We start from the raw sequence: 7,559 nt of genomic DNA on the forward strand, positions 1-7,559 counted from the left end.
AAATCTGACATTGAAATGTCTTTGAAGTAATGTATTTCTAATATTCTATTTATATATATTTTATCATATTCTATCTATTTATATTTTATCATATATTTTATATATGATAAAATAGAACCCTCGTTGAACTTATAGTTTTATCGTATGTGTTAATTGACACGCAAACCAAACCGGGTCCGACTCCAAGTGAAATCTGAACGTGTCAAATATATGTGTATATATAGAAAGGGGGTTTAATAATGAAAGCACCCACCCCCTCGTCACCGAGACGTCTCTCCGAGCAGTACTAACAGAAGCACTTTGCCATTTTAATAATTCCCCCCTTTGGGTGTCTCCACTGTACCGCGTTAACCAAACGTCACACTCGTGTGACAACGCCAACGTCTCGAGCTATAGGCATACGTTCCCAAATCGTAATATGATTTCACCTCAATTGTTACAAAGGACGTGACTTTCGATCCGAAAGGGCCCGTTCGTGACAAGATTACATCCCTAAATTCACTACCTAATGGGGAGGATTAGAACCGCTTCAACTTGCATTAAATCGAAAAATTTCTTTGCTATTTTTGTATACATTTTTAATGTGATGATTACATGTAAAAAAAGAGAGACAAATAACCGATGCAATGACTAATTATATTTAAAGTTGATGTTCGTTCTTAACCAGTCGTTGAAAACAAATACTGTTCCTGATGTATGGAAAATTACAAAAGTGACTCTCGTACATAAAAAGGGAAACAAATATATTAATTACAGGCTTGTGTCAAATATTCGAATTCATACTTATAGGTATGCTTCAAACTATACCGAAAGATAATTAATTGTTCATCAACATCTAATCAGATTGATTGATCAATAGCATTTTTTATCTAAATTATAGAGTTTAGAAGAGGTTTGAGATAAATTAATTCATCCGTTTTTATAAAAGACAATATTGTTAAATCCTTGCTTACAATTATCTTATTAAAAAATAATTTAAGCTTTTTGGTGTTTATTTTAATGTGCAAAATTAATTTTTTTTAATAAAATTCATCCATAAAAATCTGAAGCAGAAGTATTAGCAGGTACCTATTGTATTAATAGGATCGTAATATATAATTTCGATGAAGCAAAGGCTTCACTTGTGCTCTTACATAACTGAAAGTACTCTCGGATGTAACTTAAGCAAATATTACTGATACTTCACTGTAAATATTGTTTGTAAAGTTAGTACCAAAATAGCTGCTGATTTGCTTGATTTAACTAGTGTAAAAATAAATATAAAAATATTTTATACACTGACAGAATTCCTTACATGTTGGAGATAAAGTAGCGATAAAGCTTACGTGAAAGCAAAGGTTTTTTTCTAAGAAAAAAAATTTAACGGTAATTGTTTTCATTATAGTATTAAATGTGTAAAATATTAAATCTAATGGAATAAATTTTTTATTAAAAAAAATTATACAACACAATAATAACTTATAAGGGTATTAAGAAAGATATTTATTTATTGCAATTTTTAGTTGCAACATGACAGGTGTTAGACTAATCTGATGTATAACACACTACATTATAATACTTATAACATAAAAAAAAATATTTTAAATTATAAAATACACCATAATTTAAAATTAGATGTCACTGATTTACCAGTCGTCGTTTGGTACTTGTTAATCCCATTGTAACGCGTTAGAATTAGGCTAGTAAGGTTACAACGAATAGTAAAAAAAAAATAATGACATCAGACTAAAATCATTTAGTATAAATCAGTGACATCTATTAAACTATTATTGTAGCTTATAATCAATAGATGTCATTATGTATGATCTATTTCAATTTTATTTTATTTATGTATTACGATATACATTCACAAAATTAAAAAAAAATCTATTTCATGATGATTAATCAGAATTATAATTAAATATTATTTACTGATTAATTAAATATTATTTACAGAAAAAAGGGTTTATATGGGATTCGAACTAAGATCTCTTTGAGCCTACCACCACAAAATAAATTATAGGATAATGGACAAATAATTGACGTTTATAAAACAGATATGTATAGTTGCCCTGTCACATGTACAAAAAAAATACGACAGAATTGGTCCTTTTGAAATTGCTGCCTTAGCCAATTTGCCAAATTCTAGCTTAAACTATTATTTTCGATTAGGAAACGAAACGTACAAAAACCATTGTTACACAGTAAAAATAAATGCAATGAAATACATATGCATAAACTATAATAAATATTACAAGAAAAGAACAGTGATTACAGTTAACACCCAAATATAATTGGACAATATAAACGAGCTATATGCTAGACACTTCTCACTTTACTCCTTACTCGAACTTCACTAGAGTTCAAACTTTACGTTTGCCACTAGTGGAGCTCGCACAAAATCAACACAGACGATTCAGTACGAGTCTGATACTGCCAATCAGCTGGTTGACTTTATTCGTTAGATTTGGTCCAACCTAGTGCTTTAGACTTTGAGTCGCCAGAATCTTACTTAAGCTTGAAGACAATTTATAATAGTTTATATTTTAAATAAAATAATTGCTTACTCTAATTTTTAACGCACAAACGTATACATAAATATCAAAAAAAATCAGATCGCAAATATTTAGGACATATTTTAAAATTATTTGGATGTATAATATAAATAAAATATATAAATATTTTATTAATTTAAAACACTAGCTTATGAATAGCACTGCTTTAATTATAATATTCAGTATACCTCATATGCTATGCCCTTTTCATAATATCCACACATCCTTTATGACGAACAAAAAATATATATAGTTACTTTTGTGACTCGCTATTTATGTATGGCAGTTTAGTAGATACTAAGTTATATTTTTTTTAAAACAACCTGAATGCTTATAATAATATTTTAATTTTAAATAAAAATATAAGAGTATGCTGAAGAGCCTATACTACTTTAGTTGTTTTTGAAACAATATTATAAAATTAACTATTTGCGTTTTTAGTATAAATATTGTTGCTATTATTTCCATTGTTATACAGGTGAAAATCTTAGTTTTTTTTTATATGTATTACATGTACTTTTATAAACATTGCAGTTAGAGGGTTCATGGTAAAAAGAGTGAAATCTGACCGTAATATCCGGTCAACTTTTCCCTGTCAACTCTAAGCCGATTCTATTAAAATGATAAAAATGCCGCAGACGTCGGTAACATTTAAATAATATTCGTAAATATTAAATTTACTATATTACATATATAAAGTACGTTGTTTCTTTTACATTTATCACTAAAACTGTATACTGGGTGGTGCAAAAAATTATAAGATAATGTCTAAAATGGCAGTATTTTGCAGAATATATAAAACAAATAACGTGTATATTACAAATAATAATAGAGAAAATTTATATTAATACAATAGATTATATTTAGAACAATAGTTCTATATGGCAACCTTATAGCAACCTTTGCTACCATAATATCACCAGTGTAAAATATAATCTCGTTAACTTTAGGACTCGATAAAGATAACCGTTTCAAGGGTATCTATATTGAAAGACACGTCGTCGGAAGAAGTTTACCCTTCGACATCACAGTCTAAAGTTTACGAAACCGAGATCTCGCCTAGAGATAACGACTGTGTCCCGAGCTAACAGCATCCATGTCACAACGATGAAGGTCTGACATGCATCAAATCTTAATTAATATTACACCCTCGCTAGCTCAGTCATCCCTCACTCTACACGTGGGGATTAATACACTCGACTGTTTGTTCTTCGAGTGACTTTTGACAGCCGTTTTCGATTGTTTTACATAGTATATGAATGAACATACATACATATGTACGTCCAAAACACTCCTTTGGTAACGTAAATTGTACAGTCGTTATTTTTTATGGTAGCCCCTAGAATTTTTTTTAGTATAATATTTATTTAAAACACCAACAATAAATATTGATCCCGTATTAAATCTCTTAAAAATAGGTAATTTTTTTTTATTAATAATCATTGCTAAAACTTAATGCACAATATAATATATTGTTTTTCTAATAATAAATATAGAGATATACATGTAATTTTATGATCATGAAATGCAGCTCGACATATATGCAGCATATTAAATATTTTTTTCTTAATACTAGTGAGGATATTAGGACTGCCTTCGAAGCAAGTCCGAGATTAATCAGTTCACAGACATTCAAAACTGTGTCTATTTTCAGAATATTGGTATCTCATAAATTGCGTGAGGAAAACCTCGCGCAACGATTCTCAATATTCCAATAATTAGTGATTCTAGAATAGAAACATTTATTTTTGAGTCGAATTGCTACTAAAGATGATAAGTGAATCATTTACTTTACCACGCGACGTAAAAGGTAGTGATTAGATGGCAATTGACCCCCAATTCCAACCCCAAGAACAGGATTACACCCCAATAAGATAATGCTATGCATTTGGTGGGATATGAATGACATAAGTCATTATGCATTATTTGTTTATAAGCAGATAATTACGACAGACACATATTGTGCTTAGCTAGTTAGTTAGAAACGGCTCAGAATATAAAACATACTTTCCCTTATAAATTGATGAAAAGTAATTTTACACCAGGACAACGCTCGTCTTAGATTTTCTTGGGAACACCTTTCTCACCCACCGTATTCTTTAGACATTGCTTCAAACATCTATTTAGATCATTGCAGCAGTTTTTACGTGAAAAAATGTTTTACAAAAACGGATATAAAAAACCACAATAAAAAAATGATTGCTTCCAAAAATAAATCGATTATCATATAGATAATAATTGTAATAAAATATTAAGAATATATAATTCAGTAAAAGTAATACACGTTTTAATTTTTAACTCTTTTAACCCGCAGCTTAAAAAACGAAAAGACTTATGGAACACTGACATATAACTAATACCTAGAGAGGTTTAACAATACTGTCATTCTTAACTACCCTTCTCGCATTTTCACCGTGATTTTTTACTGTAGCACATTTGTATTTTGTATAATATTTTTCTAGTTAGCGGCAATTCCCCGCAGGACTTACAAGCAGGATGCGTTTTTCCAACTCCATCCGGTGCTCGCGATATAAGCACATTTCCATTCGTCCTCTCTGCATGTGCACCGCGCGCTTTGTGATATTTCACAGAACCACTCTTTTTTGATCCCTTTTTCCATTTATGCATTTTATATACTCGCCATTTTCACAACGTCATTTTGCCATCCTTCTTTCAAAAGGTTTCCTTTGCTCGACGTGCGTTATTTTGCTTTTACTTTAGACGCATGTACCGAATGTTTCATAAATATACAATTTTGTGTACTATGGCTTAATAATTTCTGAACTTGTTCTTCTAGTAATTACTTGCAATCCATTATGGCGATGTTTGTTTTATTACGATAATTAATTTTACAATTTACTATACACCCATACAATACGTGTAGGCTGCAATTTAATAAAAATAAAAATATAAAATAGAACGTTTTAAACTTACAATTTAAGTCGCGGGTTTTCAACCTTATGGATTTTCTGAACCGCATTGTCCGATAAAATATTGTCAAGGGTCGCATATATAATTAATTATTTATTTTAAACTACATTGTATTACAGGTTCCTAACCATTTTTGAGACAAAGAGTGATTCGATAGCGCCCCCTTTCGGTGAACGACACAATATATTGAAAAATAATGACAGATTTATAAAAAAAATAATAACAATTATAATACATTTCATTAAGAAATATTTATTATCAAAAAATGTATATGAATATAATAGTATTAGTGAGAAGGCTGTGATGACACTATTTTTTTGATATTTGGTGTCATTTTTGTCAACAAAAATCTTAAATCTATTGTTGAAAATCTGCTTCTTTTTTTTAAATATATTTTTACTTAGTCAAAATCCTCTTGTGGCTAAATATGATGATGGAAATTCAATAAAAAACTTTTTTGCTGCCACCTATATGGCTGGATATATTATTGAAATTTGCATTTGACAGCAAAATTTTTGATACACTTTTTTTATTTTAAATTTTCATTCTTCGTCATCGTACTAAACTAAACTCATCGTACTAAAATAATTCTGCTATTTGTAGGTTTGATTAATCAGGAATAATTATGTTTAGAACACCATTAAATCAATTTGTAAAATCTTCTTTTAACGCTTCCAAATTCTGGCTGTAAACCGACATGTCGTTATCAGATCAAATTCTACAAAGATTTGGTAACTAATAAAATTGCCTTCGACACAAATTTCCTTTGTACAGGGCAAATTTTGACAAAAGGCGGAAATAATAGCCTTTATTTTTCACAAATTCAAATCATCTCCTTGAATTATTCTCCCATCTCCCATACACATTTTCAGAAGGGTATGTTAGTTATCCTTTGAATGTGATTTGTATGTACTGCACTGAATTTTTAGTTAACACTTGCTCTAAAAATACTCCAATATAATATGGTATTATTAAAAAAGCTTTTTGCGTATTAATAATAATGCTCAATGAACCTGTCAAAACATGCATAGATTTGATCATACAAATTTGTAAAAAAAAACTTGCCCTTTAATGAAACAAGGAAAGTCAGTTTTTCGGTAATATTAAACTCGTGTAAATTTCTCGAAATTAGCTAAACCATATTTGTAACATCAGTGCTTTCTTTAAAAACTATGGAATAAGACTTTTATAAATTCATCGTCATTAAACGAATTTGCCTTATTTATAAATTAAGTTTGCTAGTATATAACTTACATTTACTAACAAACAAGTAGGCATTTTTAAACATATTTGTTGTTAAGACGTTAGATATTTTTTTGCATAAATTTTGTAAGAAATTAAATATAATGCCTTTTAAAATACTTTTTTTTACATAGCAAACAAAATGTTTTATTTTTTTTCAATTAACTATTTACATTTAATTAATTTAATTTAGAGATAATTTAGAAGCCATGCTAAAAAGTTATGAGTTTTTTGAAATTTTATTATAAATTTAGTTTTTAACAATGCGGGGGCTGCTTGAGAGTGTGTTGTGTGCCGCGAGTTGGGCGTCTCTGATTTAAGTATCTGTGGTATGGCTCTAGAATCGTAATACACAATGTACAACTCTTGCCTCTTCCTGCCAATTGCTTTTTTATTTGAGTCAATTTGAACAATTCATACCAAAAACAATAGTTTAGTTCGGTAGCAATAATTAGTAGTACACGAATATGGCATTTTTAAAGTGATAAAGTAAGAAAAACCTATAGATACTCAAAAATGAATATCAATGAAAGTTTTTAAAAATAAGTAAGAAAAACCCAACAGATATTCAAAAATCCTTATCAGCCTTATAGATCAACCTGTAATTCCTACATTTGTATATGTGCGAGTTTGTGTGTGCAAATAGTAGAGTAGCGACCTCTTAAACTCCCGGTACTGAGTTTAGTTTACAACAAAGTTGGTTAGGCTGAGAGGGCCCAGCCGTTTGCTGCTTAAGATTTATAATGCCATTCCGACCCTCGTCTAATTCCACTTGTACGTGGAACTTTCTGCTCTCCGCCGTCTACGGTTACGTGTGTGCTCGTAGTGCCCACGTATATGGACACGTGTAAT

Source organism: Plectrocnemia conspersa, unplaced genomic scaffold (genome assembly GCF_051122295.1).
Source record: "Plectrocnemia conspersa isolate PC_06_02 unplaced genomic scaffold, ASM5112229v1 ptg000008l, whole genome shotgun sequence".
Taxonomy (NCBI): Eukaryota; Metazoa; Arthropoda; class Insecta; order Trichoptera; family Polycentropodidae; genus Plectrocnemia; species Plectrocnemia conspersa.